A 19,983-nucleotide genomic window follows, 5' to 3' on the forward strand; every position below is an offset into this window, starting at 1 on the left:
TGCCCCAAGAACTGCACCTGAAGCCAAAGGATTCAGACTTTTTTTCCCGGTAGAAAGAGCTGCTGTTCCCTTTTTTCAAGCCTGTTCTTCAATGGCCGGTCCCACCTCCAGAAAACTTTGCTCCAAATGAAGATTCCTGCCAGACAAATGGTGCCACCATAGAAAGGTCTTTGCTGCCCAAGAAGTGCCCAGGCTACCCCACCAACTACACCTCAAAACCAAAGGATCCAGACTTTTTTTCCTGGTGGAAAGAGCTGCTGATCCCTTTTTTCAGGCCTGTGCTGCAATGGCCGGCCCCACCTCCTGGAAAATTGAATCCAAATGAAGATTCCTGCCAGACAAAAGGTGCTACCACGGAAAGGTCTTGATGCCCAAGAAGTGCCCAGGCTGCCCCACCAACTACACCTAAAACCAAAGCTTCCAGAATTTTTTCCTGGTGGAAAGAGCTGCTGTTCCCTTTTTTCAGCCCTGCGCTGCAATGGCCGGTCCAACCTCCTGGAAAATTGAATCCAAATGAAGATTCCTGCCATACAAAAGGTGCCACCACAGAGAACTCATCTATCCCAAGAAGTGCCAAGGCTGCCCCACCAACTGCACCTCAAAGCCAAAGGATCCAGGCTTTTTTCCTGGTGTGAAGAGCTGCTGTTCCCGTTTTTCAGGCCTGCTCTGCAATGGTCGGTCCCACCTCCTGAAAACTTTAATCCAAATGAATATTCCTGCCAGACAAAATTTGCCACTACAAAAAACTCTTGCTGCCCCAGAAGTGCCCAGGCTGCCCCACCAACTACTCCTGAAGCCAAAGGATCCAGACTTTTTTTCCTTAGGGAAAGAGCTGCTGTTCCGTTTTTTCTGCCCTGCGCTGCAATCTCCAGTCCCACCTTTTTAAAAACTGAATCCTACTGAAGATTCCTGCCAGAAAAAAGGTGCCACCACAGAAAACTCATCTATCCCAAGAAGTACCCAGGCTGCAACAACTACACCTGAAGCCAAAGGATCCAGACTTTTTTTCCTCAGGGAAAGAGCTGCTGTTCCCTTTTTTCAGTCCTGCGCTGCAATGGCCGGTCCCACCTCCTGGAAAATTGAATCCAAATGAAGATTCCTGCCAGACAAAAGGTGCCACTACAGAAAACTCTTCCTGCCCAAGAAGTACCCAGGCTGCACCAACTACACCTGAAGCCAAAGGACCCAGATTTTTTTCCTGGTAGAAAGAACTGCTGTTCCCTTTTTTCAGTCCTGTGCTGCAATGGCCGGTCCCACCTCCAGAAAACTTTACTCCAGATGAAGATTTCTGCCAGACAAAAGGCGCCACCACAGAAAGGTCTTTGCTGCCCAAGAAGTGCCCAGGCTACCCCAACAACTGCACCTCCATGACAAAGCTTCCTGACTTTTTTTCCTGGTGGAAAGAACTGCTGTTCCTTTTTTCTACCCTGCTCTGCAATGACCGGTCCCACCTTTTAAAAAATTTAATCCAAATGAAGATTCCTGCCAGACAAAAGGTGCTACCACAAAAAACTCTACCTTCCCAAGAAGTTTCCAGGCTGCACAAACTACACCTGAAGTCAAAGCTTCCAGATTTTTTCCTGGTGGAAAGAGCTGCTTTTCCCTTTTTTAAGCTCTGCGCTGCAATGGCCGGCCCCACCTCCTGGAAAATTGAATCCAAATGAAGATTCCTGCCAGACAAAAGGTGCCACTACAGAAAGGTCTTTGCTGCCCAAGAAGTGCCCAGGCTGTCCCAAAATCTACACCTCAAAGACAAAGCTTCCAGAATTTTTTCCTGGTGGAAAGAGCTGCTGTTCCCTATTTTCAGTCCTGTTCTGTAATGCCGGTCCCACCTCCTGAGAAATTGAATCCAACTAAAGATTCCTGCCAGAGAAATGGTGCCACCACAGAAAGGTCTTTGCTGCCCCAGAAGTGCCCAGGCTGCCCCACCAACTTCACCTCAAAGCCAAAGCTTCCAGACTTTTTTCCTGGTGGAAAGAGCTGCTGTTCCCTTTTTTCAGCCCTGCTCTGCAATGGCCGGTCCCACCTCCTGGAAAATTGACTACAAATGAAGATTCCTGCCAGACAAAAGGGGCCACCACAGGAATCTCTTGCTGCCCAAAAAGTGCCCAGGCTGCCCCAAGAACTGCACCTGAAGCCAAAGGATTCAGACTTTTTTTCCCGGTAGAAAGAGCTGCTGTTCCCTTTTTTCAAGCCTGTTCTTCAATGGCCGGTCCCACCTCCAGAAAACTTTGCTCCAAATGAAGATTCCTGCCAGACAAATGGTGCCACCATAGAAAGGTCTTTGCTGCCCAAGAAGTGCCCAGGCTACCCCACCAACTACACCTCAAAACCAAAGGATCCAGACTTTTTTTCCTGGTGGAAAGAGCTGCTGATCCCTTTTTTCAGGCCTGTGCTGCAATGGCCGGCCCCACCTCCTGGAAAATTGAATCCAAATGAAGATTCCTGCCAGACAAAAGGTGCTACCACGGAAAGGTCTTGATGCCCAAGAAGTGCCCAGGCTGCCCCACCAACTACACCTGAAACCAAAGCTTCCAGAATTTTTTCCTGGTGGAAAGAGCTGCTGTTCCCTTTTTTCAGCCCTGCGCTGCAATGGCCGGTCCCACCTCCTGGAAAATTGAATCCAAATGAAGATTCCTGCCATACAAAAGGTGCCACCACAGAGAACTCATCTATCCCAAGAAGTGCCAAGGCTGCCCCACCAACTGCACCTCAAAGCCAAAGGATCCAGGCTTTTTTCCTGGTGTGAAGAGCTGCTGTTCCCGTTTTTCAGGCCTGCTCTGCAATGGTCGGTCCCACCTCCTGAAAAATTTAATCCAAATGAATATTCCTGCCAGACAAAATTTGCCACTACAAAAAACTCTTGCTGCCCCAGAAGTGCCCAGGCTGCCCCACCAACTACTCCTGAAGCCAAAGGATCCAGACTTTTTTTCCTTAGGGAAAGAGCTGCTGTTCCGTTTTTTCTGCCCTGCGCTGCAATCTCCAGTCCCACCTTTTTAAAAACTGAATCCTACTGAAGATTCCTGCCAGAAAAAAGGTGCCACCACAGAAAACTCATCTATCCCAAGAAGTACCCAGGCTGCAACAACTACACCTGAAGCCAAAGGATCCAGACTTTTTTTCCTCAGGGAAAGAGCTGCTGTTCCCTTTTTTCAGTCCTGCGCTGCAATGGCCGGTCCCACCTCCTGGAAAATTGAATCCAAATGAAGATTCCTGCCAGACAAAAGGTGCCACTACAGAAAACTCTTCCTGCCCAAGAAGTACCCAGGCTGCACCAACTACACCTGAAGCCAAAGGACCCAGATTTTTTTCCTGGTAGAAAGAACTGCTGTTCCCTTTTTTCAGTCCTGTGCTGCAATGGCCGGTCCCACCTCCAGAAAACTTTACTCCAGATGAAGATTTCTGCCAGACAAAAGGCGCCACCACAGAAAGGTCTTGATGCCCAAGAAGTGCCCAGGCTACCCCAACAACTGCACCTCCATGACAAAGCTTCCTGACTTTTTTTCCTGGTGGAAAGAACTGCTGTTCCTTTTTTCTACCCTGCTCTGCAATGACCGGTCCCACCTTTTAAAAAATTTAATCCAAATGAAGATTCCTGCCAGACAAAAGGTGCTACCACAAAAAACTCTACCTTCCCAAGAAGTTTCCAGGCTGCACAAACTACACCTGAAGTCAAAGCTTCCAGATTTTTTCCTGGTGGAAAGAGCTGCTTTTCCCTTTTTTAAGCTCTGCGCTGCAATGGCCGGCCCCACCTCCTGGAAAATTGAATCCAAATGAAGATTCCTGCCAGACAAAAGGTGCCACTACAGAAAGGTCTTTGCTGCCCAAGAAGTGCCCAGGCTGTCCCAAAATCTACACCTCAAAGACAAAGCTTCCAGAATTTTTTCCTGGTGGAAAGAGCTGCTGTTCCCTTTTTTCAGTCCTGTTCTGTAATGCCGGTCCCACCTCCTGAGAAATTGAATCCAACTAAAGATTCCTGCCAGAGAAATGGTGCCACCACAGAAAGGTCTTTGCTGCCCCAGAAGTGCCCAGGCTGCCCCACCAACTTCACCTCAAAGCCAAAGCTTCCAGACTTTTTTCCTGGTGGAAAGAGCTGCTGTTCCCTTTTTTCAGCCCTGCTCTGCAATGGCCGGTCCCACCTCCTGGAAAATTGACTACAAATGAAGATTCCTGCCAGACAAAAGGGGCCACCACAGGAATCTCTTGCTGCCCAAAAAGTGCCCAGGCTGCCCCAAGAACTGCACCTGAAGCCAAAGGATTCAGACTTTTTTTCCCGGTAGAAAGAGCTGCTGTTCCCTTTTTTCAAGCCTGTTCTTCAATGGCCGGTCCCACCTCCAGAAAACTTTGCTCCAAATGAAGATTCCTGCCAGACAAATGGTGCCACCATAGAAAGGTCTTTGCTGCCCAAGAAGTGCCCAGGCTACCCCACCAACTACACCTCAAAACCAAAGGATCCAGACTTTTTTTCCTGGTGGAAAGAGCTGCTGATCCCTTTTTTCAGGCCTGTGCTGCAATGGCCGGCCCCACCTCCTGGAAAATTGAATCCAAATGAAGATTCCTGCCAGACAAAAGGTGCTACCACGGAAAGGTCTTGATGCCCAAGAAGTGCCCAGGCTGCCCCACCAACTACACCTGAAACCAAAGCTTCCAGAATTTTTTCCTGGTGGAAAGAGCTGCTGTTCCCTTTTTTCAGCCCTGCGCTGCAATGGCCGGTCCAACCTCCTGGAAAATTGAATCCAAATGAAGATTCCTGCCATACAAAAGGTGCCACCACAGAGAACTCATCTATCCCAAGAAGTGCCAAGGCTGCCCCACAAACTGCACCTCAAAGCCAAAGGATCCAGGCTTTTTTCCTGGTGTGAAGAGCTGCTGTTCCCGTTTTTCAGGCCTGCTCTGCAATGGTCGGTCCCACCTCCTGAAAACTTTAATCCAAATGAATATTCCTGCCAGACAAAAGGTGCCACTACAGAAAACTCTTCCTGCCCAAGAAGTACCCAGGCTGCACCAACTACACCTGAAGCCAAAGGACCCAGATTTTTTTCCTGGTAGAAAGAACTGCTGTTCCCTTTTTTCAGTCCTGTGCTGCAATGGCCGGTCCCACCTCCAGAAAACTTTACTCCAGATGAAGATTTCTGCCAGACAAAAGGCGCCACCACAGAAAGGTCTTGATGCCCAAGAAGTACCCAGGCTACCCCAACAACTGCACCTCCATGACAAAGCTTCCTGACTTTTTTTCCTGGTGGAAAGAACTGCTGTTCCTTTTTTCTACCCTGCTCTGCAATGACCGGTCCCACCTTTTAAAAAATTTAATCCAAATGAAGATTCCTGCCAGACAAAAGGTGCTACCACAAAAAACTCTACCTTCCCAAGAAGTTTCCAGGCTGCACAAACTACACCTGAAGTCAAAGCTTCCAGATTTTTTCCTGGTGGAAAGAGCTGCTTTTCCCTTTTTTAAGCTCTGCGCTGCAATGGCCGGCCCCACCTCCTGGAAAATTGAATCCAAATGAAGATTCCTGCCAGACAAAAGGTGCCACTACAGAAAGGTCTTTGCTGCCCAAGAAGTGCCCAGGCTGTCCCAAAATCTACACCTCAAAGACAAAGCTTCCAGAATTTTTTCCTGGTGGAAAGAGCTGCTGTTCCCTATTTTCAGTCCTGTTCTGTAATGCCGGTCCCACCTCCTGAGAAATTGAATCCAACTAAAGATTCCTGCCAGAGAAATGGTGCCACCACAGAAAGGTCTTTGCTGCCCCAGAAGTGCCCAGGCTGCCCCACCAACTTCACCTCAAAGCCAAAGCTTCCAGACTTTTTTCCTGGTGGAAAGAGCTGCTGTTCCCTTTTTTCAGCCCTGCTCTGCAATGGCCGGTCCCACCTCCTGGAAAATTGACTACAAATGAAGATTCCTGCCAGACAAAAGGGGCCACCACAGGAATCTCTTGCTGCCCAAAAAGTGCCCAGGCTGCCCCAAGAACTGCACCTGAAGCCAAAGGATTCAGACTTTTTTTCCCGGTAGAAAGAGCTGCTGTTCCCTTTTTTCAAGCCTGTTCTTCAATGGCCGGTCCCACCTCCAGAAAACTTTGCTCCAAATGAAGATTCCTGCCAGACAAATGGTGCCACCATAGAAAGGTCTTTGCTGCCCAAGAAGTGCCCAGGCTACCCCACCAACTACACCTCAAAACCAAAGGATCCAGACTTTTTTTCCTGGTGGAAAGAGCTGCTGATCCCTTTTTTCAGGCCTGTGCTGCAATGGCCGGCCCCACCTCCTGGAAAATTGAATCCAAATGAAGATTCCTGCCAGACAAAAGGTGCTACCACGGAAAGGTCTTGATGCCCAAGAAGTGCCCAGGCTGCCCCACCAACTACACCTGAAACCAAAGCTTCCAGAATTTTTTCCTGGTGGAAAGAGCTGCTGTTCCCTTTTTTCAGCCCTGCGCTGCAATGGCCGGTCCCACCTCCTGGAAAATTGAATCCAAATGAAGATTCCTGCCATACAAAAGGTGCCACCACAGAGAACTCATCTATCCCAAGAAGTGCCAAGGCTGCCCCACCAACTGCACCTCAAAGCCAAAGGATCCAGGCTTTTTTCCTGGTGTGAAGAGCTGCTGTTCCCGTTTTTCAGGCCTGCTCTGCAATGGTCGGTCCCACCTCCTGAAAAATTTAATCCAAATGAATATTCCTGCCAGACAAAATTTGCCACTACAAAAAACTCTTGCTGCCCCAGAAGTGCCCAGGCTGCCCCACCAACTACTCCTGAAGCCAAAGGATCCAGACTTTTTTTCCTTAGGGAAAGAGCTGCTGTTCCGTTTTTTCTGCCCTGCGCTGCAATCTCCAGTCCCACCTTTTTAAAAACTGAATCCTACTGAAGATTCCTGCCAGAAAAAAGGTGCCACCACAGAAAACTCATCTATCCCAAGAAGTACCCAGGCTGCAACAACTACACCTGAAGCCAAAGGATCCAGACTTTTTTTCCTCAGGGAAAGAGCTGCTGTTCCCTTTTTTCAGTCCTGCGCTGCAATGGCCGGTCCCACCTCCTGGAAAATTGAATCCAAATGAAGATTCCTGCCAGACAAAAGGTGCCACTACAGAAAACTCTTCCTGCCCAAGAAGTACCCAGGCTGCACCAACTACACCTGAAGCCAAAGGACCCAGATTTTTTTCCTGGTAGAAAGAACTGCTGTTCCCTTTTTTCAGTCCTGTGCTGCAATGGCCGGTCCCACCTCCAGAAAACTTTACTCCAGATGAAGATTTCTGCCAGACAAAAGGCGCCACCACAGAAAGGTCTTGATGCCCAAGAAGTGCCCAGGCTACCCCAACAACTGCACCTCCATGACAAAGCTTCCTGACTTTTTTTCCTGGTGGAAAGAACTGCTGTTCCTTTTTTCTACCCTGCTCTGCAATGACCGGTCCCACCTTTTAAAAAATTTAATCCAAATGAAGATTCCTGCCAGACAAAAGGTGCTACCACAAAAAACTCTACCTTCCCAAGAAGTTTCCAGGCTGCACAAACTACACCTGAAGTCAAAGCTTCCAGATTTTTTCCTGGTGGAAAGAGCTGCTTTTCCCTTTTTTAAGCTCTGCGCTGCAATGGCCGGCCCCACCTCCTGGAAAATTGAATCCAAATGAAGATTCCTGCCAGACAAAAGGTGCCACTACAGAAAGGTCTTTGCTGCCCAAGAAGTGCCCAGGCTGTCCCAAAATCTACACCTCAAAGACAAAGCTTCCAGAATTTTTTCCTGGTGGAAAGAGCTGCTGTTCCCTTTTTTCAGTCCTGTTCTGTAATGCCGGTCCCACCTCCTGAGAAATTGAATCCAACTAAAGATTCCTGCCAGAGAAATGGTGCCACCACAGAAAGGTCTTTGCTGCCCCAGAAGTGCCCAGGCTGCCCCACCAACTTCACCTCAAAGCCAAAGCTTCCAGACTTTTTTCCTGGTGGAAAGAGCTGCTGTTCCCTTTTTTCAGCCCTGCTCTGCAATGGCCGGTCCCACCTCCTGGAAAATTGACTACAAATGAAGATTCCTGCCAGACAAAAGGGGCCACCACAGGAATCTCTTGCTGCCCAAAAAGTGCCCAGGCTGCCCCAAGAACTGCACCTGAAGCCAAAGGATTCAGACTTTTTTTCCCGGTAGAAAGAGCTGCTGTTCCCTTTTTTCAAGCCTGTTCTTCAATGGCCGGTCCCACCTCCAGAAAACTTTGCTCCAAATGAAGATTCCTGCCAGACAAATGGTGCCACCATAGAAAGGTCTTTGCTGCCCAAGAAGTGCCCAGGCTACCCCACCAACTACACCTCAAAACCAAAGGATCCAGACTTTTTTTCCTGGTGGAAAGAGCTGCTGATCCCTTTTTTCAGGCCTGTGCTGCAATGGCCGGCCCCACCTCCTGGAAAATTGAATCCAAATGAAGATTCCTGCCAGACAAAAGGTGCTACCACGGAAAGGTCTTGATGCCCAAGAAGTGCCCAGGCTGCCCCACCAACTACACCTGAAACCAAAGCTTCCAGAATTTTTTCCTGGTGGAAAGAGCTGCTGTTCCCTTTTTTCAGCCCTGCGCTGCAATGGCCGGTCCAACCTCCTGGAAAATTGAATCCAAATGAAGATTCCTGCCATACAAAAGGTGCCACCACAGAGAACTCATCTATCCCAAGAAGTGCCAAGGCTGCCCCACAAACTGCACCTCAAAGCCAAAGGATCCAGGCTTTTTTCCTGGTGTGAAGAGCTGCTGTTCCCGTTTTTCAGGCCTGCTCTGCAATGGTCGGTCCCACCTCCTGAAAACTTTAATCCAAATGAATATTCCTGCCAGACAAAAGGTGCCACTACAGAAAACTCTTCCTGCCCAAGAAGTACCCAGGCTGCACCAACTACACCTGAAGCCAAAGGACCCAGATTTTTTTCCTGGTAGAAAGAACTGCTGTTCCCTTTTTTCAGTCCTGTGCTGCAATGGCCGGTCCCACCTCCAGAAAACTTTACTCCAGATGAAGATTTCTGCCAGACAAAAGGCGCCACCACAGAAAGGTCTTGATGCCCAAGAAGTACCCAGGCTACCCCAACAACTGCACCTCCATGACAAAGCTTCCTGACTTTTTTTCCTGGTGGAAAGAACTGCTGTTCCTTTTTTCTACCCTGCTCTGCAATGACCGGTCCCACCTTTTAAAAAATTTAATCCAAATGAAGATTCCTGCCAGACAAAAGGTGCTACCACAAAAAACTCTACCTTCCCAAGAAGTTTCCAGGCTGCACAAACTACACCTGAAGTCAAAGCTTCCAGATTTTTTCCTGGTGGAAAGAGCTGCTTTTCCCTTTTTTAAGCTCTGCGCTGCAATGGCCGGCCCCACCTCCTGGAAAATTGAATCCAAATGAAGATTCCTGCCAGACAAAAGGTGCCACTACAGAAAGGTCTTTGCTGCCCAAGAAGTGCCCAGGCTGTCCCAAAATCTACACCTCAAAGACAAAGCTTCCAGAATTTTTTCCTGGTGGAAAGAGCTGCTGTTCCCTATTTTCAGTCCTGTTCTGTAATGCCGGTCCCACCTCCTGAGAAATTGAATCCAACTAAAGATTCCTGCCAGAGAAATGGTGCCACCACAGAAAGGTCTTTGCTGCCCCAGAAGTGCCCAGGCTGCCCCACCAACTTCACCTCAAAGCCAAAGCTTCCAGACTTTTTTCCTGGTGGAAAGAGCTGCTGTTCCCTTTTTTCAGCCCTGCTCTGCAATGGCCGGTCCCACCTCCTGGAAAATTGACTACAAATGAAGATTCCTGCCAGACAAAAGGGGCCACCACAGGAATCTCTTGCTGCCCAAAAAGTGCCCAGGCTGCCCCAAGAACTGCACCTGAAGCCAAAGGATTCAGACTTTTTTTCCCGGTAGAAAGAGCTGCTGTTCCCTTTTTTCAAGCCTGTTCTTCAATGGCCGGTCCCACCTCCAGAAAACTTTGCTCCAAATGAAGATTCCTGCCAGACAAATGGTGCCACCATAGAAAGGTCTTTGCTGCCCAAGAAGTGCCCAGGCTACCCCACCAACTACACCTCAAAACCAAAGGATCCAGACTTTTTTTCCTGGTGGAAAGAGCTGCTATTCCCGTTTTTCAGGCCTGCTCTGCAATGGTCGGTCCCACCTCCTGAAAACTTTAATCCAAATGAATATTCCTGCCAGACAAAATTTGCCACTACAAAAAACTCTTGCTGCCCCAGAAGTGCCCAGGCTGCCCCACCAACTACTCCTGAAGCCAAAGGATCCAGACTTTTTTTCCTTAGGGAAAGAGCTGCTGTTCCGTTTTTTCTGCCCTGCGCTGCAATCTCCAGTCCCACCTTTTTAAAAACTGAATCCTACTGAAGATTCCTGCCAGAAAAAAGGTGCCACCACAGAAAACTCATCTATCCCAAGAAGTACCCAGGCTGCAACAACTACACCTGAAGCCAAAGGATCCAGACTTTTTTTCCTCAGGGAAAGAGCTGCTGTTCCCTTTTTTCAGTCCTGCGCTGCAATGGCCGGTCCCACCTCCTGGAAAATTGAATCCAAATGAAGATTCCTGCCAGACAAAAGGTGCCACTACAGAAAACTCTTCCTGCCCAAGAAGTACCCAGGCTGCACCAACTACACCTGAAGCCAAAGGACCCAGATTTTTTTCCTGGTAGAAAGAACTGCTGTTCCCTTTTTTCAGTCCTGTGCTGCAATGGCCGGTCCCACCTCCAGAAAACTTTACTCCAGATGAAGATTTCTGCCAGACAAAAGGCGCCACCACAGAAAGGTCTTGATGCCCAAGAAGTGCCCAGGCTACCCCAACAACTGCACCTCCATGACAAAGCTTCCTGACTTTTTTTCCTGGTGGAAAGAACTGCTGTTCCTTTTTTCTACCCTGCTCTGCAATGACCGGTCCCACCTTTTAAAAAATTTAATCCAAATGAAGATTCCTGCCAGACAAAAGGTGCTACCACAAAAAACTCTACCTTCCCAAGAAGTTTCCAGGCTGCACAAACTACACCTGAAGTCAAAGCTTCCAGATTTTTTCCTGGTGGAAAGAGCTGCTTTTCCCTTTTTTAAGCTCTGCGCTGCAATGGCCGGCCCCACCTCCTGGAAAATTGAATCCAAATGAAGATTCCTGCCAGACAAAAGGTGCCACTACAGAAAGGTCTTTGCTGCCCAAGAAGTGCCCAGGCTGTCCCAAAATCTACACCTCAAAGACAAAGCTTCCAGAATTTTTTCCTGGTGGAAAGAGCTGCTGTTCCCTATTTTCAGTCCTGTTCTGTAATGCCGGTCCCACCTCCTGAGAAATTGAATCCAACTAAAGATTCCTGCCAGAGAAATGGTGCCACCACAGAAAGGTCTTTGCTGCCCCAGAAGTGCCCAGGCTGCCCCACCAACTTCACCTCAAAGCCAAAGCTTCCAGACTTTTTTCCTGGTGGAAAGAGCTGCTGTTCCCTTTTTTCAGCCCTGCTCTGCAATGGCCGGTCCCACCTCCTGGAAAATTGACTACAAATGAAGATTCCTGCCAGACAAAAGGGGCCACCACAGGAATCTCTTGCTGCCCAAAAAGTGCCCAGGCTGCCCCAAGAACTGCACCTGAAGCCAAAGGATTCAGACTTTTTTTCCCGGTAGAAAGAGCTGCTGTTCCCTTTTTTCAAGCCTGTTCTTCAATGGCCGGTCCCACCTCCAGAAAACTTTGCTCCAAATGAAGATTCCTGCCAGACAAATGGTGCCACCATAGAAAGGTCTTTGCTGCCCAAGAAGTGCCCAGGCTACCCCACCAACTACACCTCAAAACCAAAGGATCCAGACTTTTTTTCCTGGTGGAAAGAGCTGCTATTCCCGTTTTTCAGGCCTGCTCTGCAATGGTCGGTCCCACCTCCTGAAAACTTTAATCCAAATGAATATTCCTGCCAGACAAAATTTGCCACTACAAAAAACTCTTGCTGCCCCAGAAGTGCCCAGGCTGCCCCACCAACTACTCCTGAAGCCAAAGGATCCAGACTTTTTTTCCTTAGGGAAAGAGCTGCTGTTCCGTTTTTTCTGCCCTGCGCTGCAATCTCCAGTCCCACCTTTTTAAAAACTGAATCCTACTGAAGATTCCTGCCAGAAAAAAGGTGCCACCACAGAAAACTCATCTATCCCAAGAAGTACCCAGGCTGCAACAACTACACCTGAAGCCAAAGGATCCAGACTTTTTTTCCTCAGGGAAAGAGCTGCTGTTCCCTTTTTTCAGTCCTGCGCTGCAATGGCCGGTCCCACCTCCTGGAAAATTGAATCCAAATGAAGATTCCTGCCAGACAAAAGGTGCCACTACAGAAAACTCTTCCTGCCCAAGAAGTACCCAGGCTGCACCAACTACACCTGAAGCCAAAGCTTCCAGACTTTTTTTCCTGGTGGAAAGAGCTGCTGTTCCCTTTTTTCAGTCCTGTGCTGCAATGGCCGGTCCCACCTCCAGAAAACTTTACACCAGATGAAGATTTCTGCCAGACAAAAGGCGCCACCACAGAAAGGTCTTTGCTGCCCAAGAAGTTCCCAGGCTACCCCAACAACTGCACCTCCATGACAAAGCTTCCTGACTTTTTTTCCTGGTGGAAAGAACTGCTGTTCCTTTTTTCTACCCTGCTCTGCAATGACCGGTCCCACCTTTTAAAAAATTTAATCCAAATGAAGATTCCTGCCAGACAAAAGGTGCTACCACAAAAAACTCTACCTTCCCAAGAAGTTTCCAGGCTGCACAAACTACACCTGAAGTCAAAGCTTCCAGATTTTTTCCTGGTGGAAAGAGCTGCTTTTCCCTTTTTTAAGCTCTGCGCTGCAATGGCCGGCCCCACCTCCTGGAAAATTGAATCCAAATGAAGATTCCTGCCAGACAAAAGGTGCCACTACAGAAAGGTCTTTGCTGCCCAAGAAGTGCCCAGGCTGTCCCAAAATCTACACCTCAAAGACAAAGCTTCCAGAATTTTTTCCTGGTGGAAAGAGCTGCTGTTCCCTTTTTTCAGTCCTGTTCTGTAATGCCGGTCCCACCTCCTGAGAAATTGAATCCAACTAAAGATTCCTGCCAGAGAAATGGTGCCACCACAGAAAGGTCTTTGCTGCCCCAGAAGTGCCCAGGCTGCCCCACCAACTTCACCTCAAAGCCAAAGCTTCCAGACTTTTTTCCTGGTGGAAAGAGCTGCTGTTCCCTTTTTCAGCCCTGCTCTGCAATGGCCGGTCCCACCTCCTGGAAAATTGACTACAAATGAAGATTCCTGCCAGACAAAAGGGGCCACCACAGGAATCTCTTGCTGCCCAAAAAGTGCCCAGGCTGCCCCAAGAACTGCACCTGAAGCCAAAGGATTCAGACTTTTTTTCCCGGTAGAAAGAGCTGCTGTTCCCTTTTTTCAAACCTGTTCTTCAATGGCCGGTCCCACCTCCAGAAAACTTTGCTCCAAATGAAGATTCCTGCCAGACAAATGGTGCCACCATAGAAAGGTCTTTGCTGCCCAAGAAGTGCCCAGGCTACCCCACCAACTACACCTCAAAACCAAAGGATCCAGACTTTTTTTCCTGGTGGAAAGAGCTGCTGATCCCTTTTTTCAGGCCTGTGCTGCAATGGCCGACCCCACCTCCTGGAAAATTGAATCCGACTGAAGATTCCTGCCAGACAAAAGGTGCTACCACGGAAAGGTCTTGATGCCCAAGAAGTGCCCAGGCTGCCCCAAGAACTGCACCTGAAGCCAAAGGATCCAGACTTTTTTTCCTGGTGGAAAGAGCTGCTGTTCCCTTTTTTCAGACCTGCTCTACAATGGCCGGTCCCACCTCCTGGAAAATTGAATCCAAATGAAGATTCCTGCCAGACAAAAGGTGCCACCACAGAAAGGTCTTTGCTGCCCAAGAAGTGCCCTGGCTGCCGAAAGAACTGCACCTGAAGCCAAAGCTTCCAGACTTTTTTTCCTTAGGGAAAGAGCTGCTGTTCCCTATTTTCAGACCTGTGCTGCAAGGGCCGTTCCCACTTCCAGAAAACTTTACTCCAGATGAAGATTCCTGCCAGACAAAAGGTGCCACCACAGAAAGGTCTTGATGCCCAAGAAGTGCCCAGGCTGCCCCACCAACTACACCTGAAACCAAAGCTTCCAGAATTTTTTCCTGGTGGAAAGAGCTGCTGTTCCCTTTTTTCAGCCCTGCGCTGCAATGGCCGGTCCAACCTCCTGGAAAATTGAATCCGACTGAAGATTCCTGCCATACAAAAGGTGCCACCACAGAGAACTCATCTATCCCAAGAAGTGCCAAGGCTGCCCCACCAACTGCACCTCAAAGCCAAAGGATCCAGGCTTTTTTCCTGGTGTGAAGAGCTGCTGTTCCCGTTTTTCAGGCCTGCTCTGCAATGGTCGGTCCCACCTCCTGAAAACTTTAATCCAAATGAATATTCCTGCCAGACAAAATTTGCCACTACAAAAAACTCTTGCTGCCCCAGAAGTGCCCAGGCTGCCCCACCAACTACTCCTGAAGCCAAAGGATCCAGACTTTTTTTCCTTAGGGAAAGAGCTGCTGTTCCGTTTTTTCTGCCCTGCGCTGCAATCTCCAGTCCCACCTTTTTAAAAACTGAATCCTACTGAAGATTCCTGCCAGAAAAAAGGTGCCACCACAGAAAACTCATCTATCCCAAGAAGTACCCAGGCTGCAACAACTACACCTGAAGCCAAAGGATCCAGAATTTTTTCCTCAGGGAAAGAGCTGCTGTTCCCTTTTTTCAGTCCTGCGCTGCAATGGCCGGTCCCACCTCCTGGAAAATTGAATCCAAATAAAGATTCCTGCCAGACAAATGGTGCCACCACAGAAAGGTCTTGATGCCCAAGAAGTGCCCAGGCTGCCGAAAGAACTGCACCTGAAGCCAAAGCTTCCAGACTTTTTTTCCTGGTGGAAAGAGCTGCTGTTCCCTTTTTTCAGACCTGTGCTGCAATGGCCGTTCCCACTTCCAGAAAACTTTACTCCAGATGAAGATTCCTGCCAGACAAAAGGTGCCACCACAGAAAGGTCTTCCTGCCCAAGAAGTTCTTAGGCTGCCCCACCAACTACACCTGAAGCCAAAGCTTCCAGAATTTTTTCCTGGTGGAAAGAGCTGCTGTTCCCTTTTTTCAGCCCTGTGCTGCAGTGGTCGGTCCCACCTCCTGAGAAATTTAATCCAAATGAAGATTCCTGCCAGACAAAATTTGCCACTACAAAAAACTCTTGCTGCCCAAGAAGTGCGCAGGCTGCCCCACCAACTACACCTCAAAACCAAAGGATCCAGACTTTTTTTCCTGGTGGAAAGAGCAGCTGTTCCGTTTTTTCTGCCCTGCGCTTCAATGGCCGGTCCCACCTCCTGAGAAATTTAACCCAAATGAATATTCCTGCCAGACAAAATTTGCCACTACAAAAAACTCTTGCTGCCCAAGAAGTGCCCAGGCTGCCCCACCAACTACTCCTGAAGCCAAAGGATCCAGACTTTTTTTCCTTAGGGAAAGAGCTGCTGTTCCCTTTTTTCAGGCCTGCGCTGCAATAGCCGGTCCCACCTTTTTAAAAACTGAATCCTACTGAAGATTCCTGCCAGAAAAAAGGTGCCACCACAGAAAATTCATCTATCCCAAGAAGTGCCCAGGCTGCCCCACCAACTTCACCTCAAAGCCAAAGGATCCAGACTTTTTTTCCTCAGGGAAAGAGCTGCTGTTCCCTTTTTTCAGTCCTGCGCTGCAATGGCCGGTCCCACCTCCTGGAAAATTGAATCCGACTGAAGATTCCTGCCAGACAAAAGGTGCCACTACAGAAAACATTTCCTGCCCAAGAAGTACCCAGGCTGCCCCAACAACTGCACCTGGAACCAAAGGATCCAGACTTTTTTTCCTGGTGGAAAGAGCTGCTGTTCCCTTTTTTCAGCCCTGCTCTGCAATGGCCAGTCCCACCTTGTAAAAAATTGAATGCAAATGAAGATTCCTGCCAGACAAAAGGTACCACCACAGAAAGGTCTTGATGCCCAAGAAGTGCCCAGGCTGCCGAAAGAACTGCACCAGAAGCCAAAGGATCCAGACTTTTTTCCCTGGTGGAAAGAGCTGCTGTTCCCTTTTTTCAGACCTGTGCTGCAATGGCCGTTCCCACTTCCAGAAAACTTTTCTCCATATGAAGATTCCTGCCAGACAAAAGGTGCCACCACAGAAAGGTCTTGATGCCCAAGAAGTTCTTAGGCTGCCCCACCAACTACACCTGAAGCCAAAGCTTCCAGAATTTTTTCCTGGTGTGAAGAGCTGCTCTTCTTGTTTTTCAGGCCTGCTCTGCAATGGCCGGTCCCACCTCCTGAGAAATTTAATCCAAATGAATATTCCTGCCAGACAAAATTTGCCACTACAAAAAAGTCTTGCTGCCAAGAAGTGCGCAGGCTGCCCCACCAACTACACCTCAAAACCAAAGGATCCAGACTTTTTTTCCTGGTGGAAAGAGCAGCTGTTCCGTTTTTTCTGCCTTGCTCTGCAATGGCAAGTCCCACCTTTTTAAAAACTGAATCCTACTGAAGATTTCTGCCAGAAAAAAGGTGCCACCACAAAAAACTCATCTATCCCAAAAAGTACCCAGGCTGCAACAACTACACCTGTAGGCAAAGGATCCAGACTTTTTTTCCTAAGGGAAAGAGCTGCTGTTCCCTTTTTTAAGCTCTGCGCTGCAATGGCCGGTCCCACCTCTTGGAAAATTGAATCCAAATGAAGATTCCTGCCAGAGAAAAGGTGCCACTACAGAAAGGTCTTTGGTGCCCAAGAAGTGCCCAGGCTGCCCCAAAATCTGCACCTCAAAGCCAAAGGTACCAGACATTTTTTCCTGGTGGAAAGAGCTGCTGTTCCCTTTTTTCAGACCTGCTCTACAATGGCCGGTCACACCTCCTGGAAAATTGAATCCAAATGAAGATTCCTGCCAGACAAAAGGTGCTACCACAGAAAGGTCTTTGCTGCCCAAGAAGTGCCCAGGCTGCCCCAAGAACTGCACCTGAAGCCAAAGGATCCAGACTTTTTTTCCTGGTGGAAAGAGCTGCTGTTCTCTTTTTTTAGACCTGCTCTACAATGACCGGTCCCACCTCCTGGAAAATTGAATCCAAATAAAGATTCCTGCCAGACAAATGGTGCCACCACAGAAAGGTCTTGATGCCCAAGAAGTGCCCAGGCTGCCGAAAGAACTGCACCTGAAGCCAAAGCTTCCAGACTTTTTTTCCTGGTGGAAAGAGCTGCTGTTCCCTTTTTTCAGACCTGTGCTGCAATGGCCGTTCCCACTTCCAGAAAACTTTACTCGAGATGAAGATTCCTGCCAGACAAAAGGTGCCACCACAGAAAGGTCTTGATGCCCAAGAAGTTCTTAGGCTGCCCCACCAACTACACCTGAAGCCAAAGCTTCCAGAATTTTTTCCTGGTGGAAAGAGCTGCTGTTCCCTTTTTTCAGCCCTGTGCTGCAGTGGTCGGTCCCACCTCCTGAGAAATTTAATCCAAATGAAGATTCCTGCCAGACAAAATTTGCCACTACAAAAAACTCTTGCTGCCCAAGCAGTGCCCAGGCTGCCCCACCAACTACACCTCAAAACCAAAGGATCCAGACTTTTTTTCCTGGTGGAAAGAGCAGCTGTTCCGTTTTTTCTGCCCTGCGCTGCAATGGCCGGTCCCACCTCCTGAGAAATTTAACCCAAATGAATATTCCTGCCAGACAAAATTTACCACTAGAAAAAACTCTTGCTGCCCAAGAAGTGCCCAGGCTGCCCCACCAACTACTCCTGAAGCCAAAGGATCCAGACTTTTTTTCCTTAGGGAAAGAGCTGCTGTTCCCTTTTTTCAGGCCTGCGCTGCAATGGCCGGTCCCACCTTTTTAAAAACTGAATCCTACTGAAGATTCCTGCCAGAAAAAAGGTGCCACCACAGAAAATTCATCTATCCCAAGAAGTACCCAGGCTGCAACAACTACACCTGTAGGCAAAGGATCCAGACTTTTTTTCCTCAGGGAAAGAGCTGCTGTTCCCTTTTTTCAGTCCTGCGCTGCAATGGCCGGTCCCACCTCCTAGAAAATTGAATCCGACTGAAGATTCCTGCCAGACAAAAGGTGCCACTACAGAAAACATTTCCTGCCCAAGAAGTACCCAGGCTGCCCCAACAACTGCACCTGGAACCAAAGGATCCTGACTTTTTTTTCTTGGTGGAAAGAGCTGCTGTTCCCTTTTTTCAGCCCTGCTCTGCAATGGCCAGTCCCACCTTGTAAAAAATTGAATGCAAATGAAGATTCCTGCCAGACAAAAGGTACCACCACAGAAAGGTCTTGATGCCCAAGAAGTGCCCAGGCTGCCCCAAGAACTGCACCTGACGCCAAAAGATCCAGACTTTTTTTCCTGGTGGAAAGAGCTGCTGTTCCCTTTTTTCAGCCCTGCTACAATGGCTCGTCCCACCTCCTGCAAAATTTACTCTAAATGAAGACTCCTGCCAGACAAAAGGTGCCGCCACAAAAAACTCTTCCTTCCCAAGAAGTTCCCAGGCTGCACAAACTACACCTGAAGCCAAAGCTTCCAGATTTTTTTCTTGGTGGAAAGAGCTGCTGTTCCCATATTTTAGCCCTGCACTGTAATGGCCGGTCCCACTTACTGAAAAATTGAATCCAAGTGAAGATTCCTGCCAGACAAAAGTTGCCCCCACAGAAAGCTCCTGCTGCCCATGAAGTGCCCAGGCTGCACCAACTACACCTGAAGCCGAAGGGGAAAAGTCGAAGGTCTTTATGGAAAGAGCTGCTGTTCCCTTTTTTCAGCCCTGCTCTGCAATGGCCGGTCCCACCTTTTGAAAAATTGAATACAAATGAAGATTCCTGCCAGACAAAAGGTGCCACCACAGAAAGCACTTTGCTGCCCAAGAAGTGCCCAGGCTGCCCCAACAACTGTACCTTGTGATAGGTAACAAGACTATAAATTTAGGTTGCAAGGTATAAAAGATTTTTTAATGCCACAAACAAGCAAAAACGGCTATCCGGGCGACCAGAGGAAACCCCTGTTCCTGCCGCAGTCCACAAGGGGGAACAAAAACAGCACTTATTATACCCTTCTTTGCCACCTCCCCCCCAAAGTCATGTCATCAGTCCATTGGTGGAGATTTCACGGGCTGCATCCTGCTTGGTTCCCTCTTCGCGGGCCAACTCTGGGTTGGTTCCTCCTTTCGCGGGCCATCTCTGTTGTTGAGGGGTGTCCACCAATAATTTTAAAGTCATTAGTCTCTATTAGGCCGTGGTTCTGGAAACTTCCATCAGGATGACGGTTGATCGCCCGGACTCCTCGTGGCCGACCCCTCCGTATTGCTCCCCATTAATATGCTTAGAACAAACAGCTTCAAAGTACAATATGCTAAATCATCATTGCGTTGTGGTTAATCAGTTTGCAGCTTACAGAACTTGTGGTTAGGCATTGCATAACACTCTAACTTGTGATTCCAACAAAGCAGTTAACACAATATAATAGCTTTATTAACTCTTTCTCTCATTTGAACAGCAAATTTCTTTAGATCACTTATAACACTGCTCCTCGCAGGTAGGATTTGGGTCTGGGGGTCTCAGTTTTGGTGTGTGGGGGGTCTCAGTTTGGGTCTGAGTGGTCTCTGGGGTGTCAGCTTGGGTCAGGGGGTCTCAGGCTTTGGGTCTGGGAGTCTCAGGGGTCCCAAGGCCTCAGTTTTGGTCTGGGGGCCTTGGTTCTGGGGGTCTTAGTTTGGGTCTGGGGATCTCAGCTTTTGGGTCTGGGGGGCTCAGGATTTGGGTCTGGGGGTCTCAGTTTGGCTCTGGGGATCTCAGGTTTTGGGTCTGGGTGGCTCAGGATTTGGGTCTGGGGGTCTCAGTTTGGCTCTGGGGATCTCAGGTTTTGGGTCTGGGGGTCTCAGTTTGGGTCAGGGAGGTTTAGGGTTTGGGTCTAGGGGGCTCAGTTTGGGTCAGGGGGGCTCAGTTTGGGTCCGAGGGGCTCAGGATTTGGATCTGGGGGTCTCGGGGATCCCAAGGTCTCCATTTGGGTTTGGGGGTCTCAGGGT

General features: G+C 48.8%; 1 long non-coding RNA gene across 6 annotated transcripts in view; it reads right to left on the reverse strand.

Moving 5' to 3' along the window:
- LOC127462750 (uncharacterized) overlaps nucleotides 1–17,220 on the reverse strand; it is a 30,396-nt gene extending 13,176 nt beyond the window's left edge. For 2 of the 6 annotated variants that reach the window (XR_007900545.1, XR_007900548.1), the window contains exon 1: nucleotides 17,197–17,220. This is a non-coding gene — a long non-coding RNA (uncharacterized LOC127462750). Of the gene's footprint in view, nucleotides 1–14,880; nucleotides 14,905–16,039; nucleotides 16,064–17,196 lie in introns of those variants that run through there. The other 4 variants (XR_007900544.1, XR_007900547.1, XR_007900543.1 and 1 more) reach the window with 2 other exon arrangements.
- Between the last annotated feature and the right edge of the window lie 2,763 nt (nucleotides 17,221–19,983).

This window comes from Manacus candei, unplaced genomic scaffold (assembly GCF_025592945.1).
Source record: "Manacus candei isolate 608988 ecotype Guabito, Panama unplaced genomic scaffold, ASM2559294v1 h1tg000138l, whole genome shotgun sequence".
Lineage (NCBI taxonomy): Eukaryota > Metazoa > Chordata > Aves > Passeriformes > Pipridae > Manacus > Manacus candei.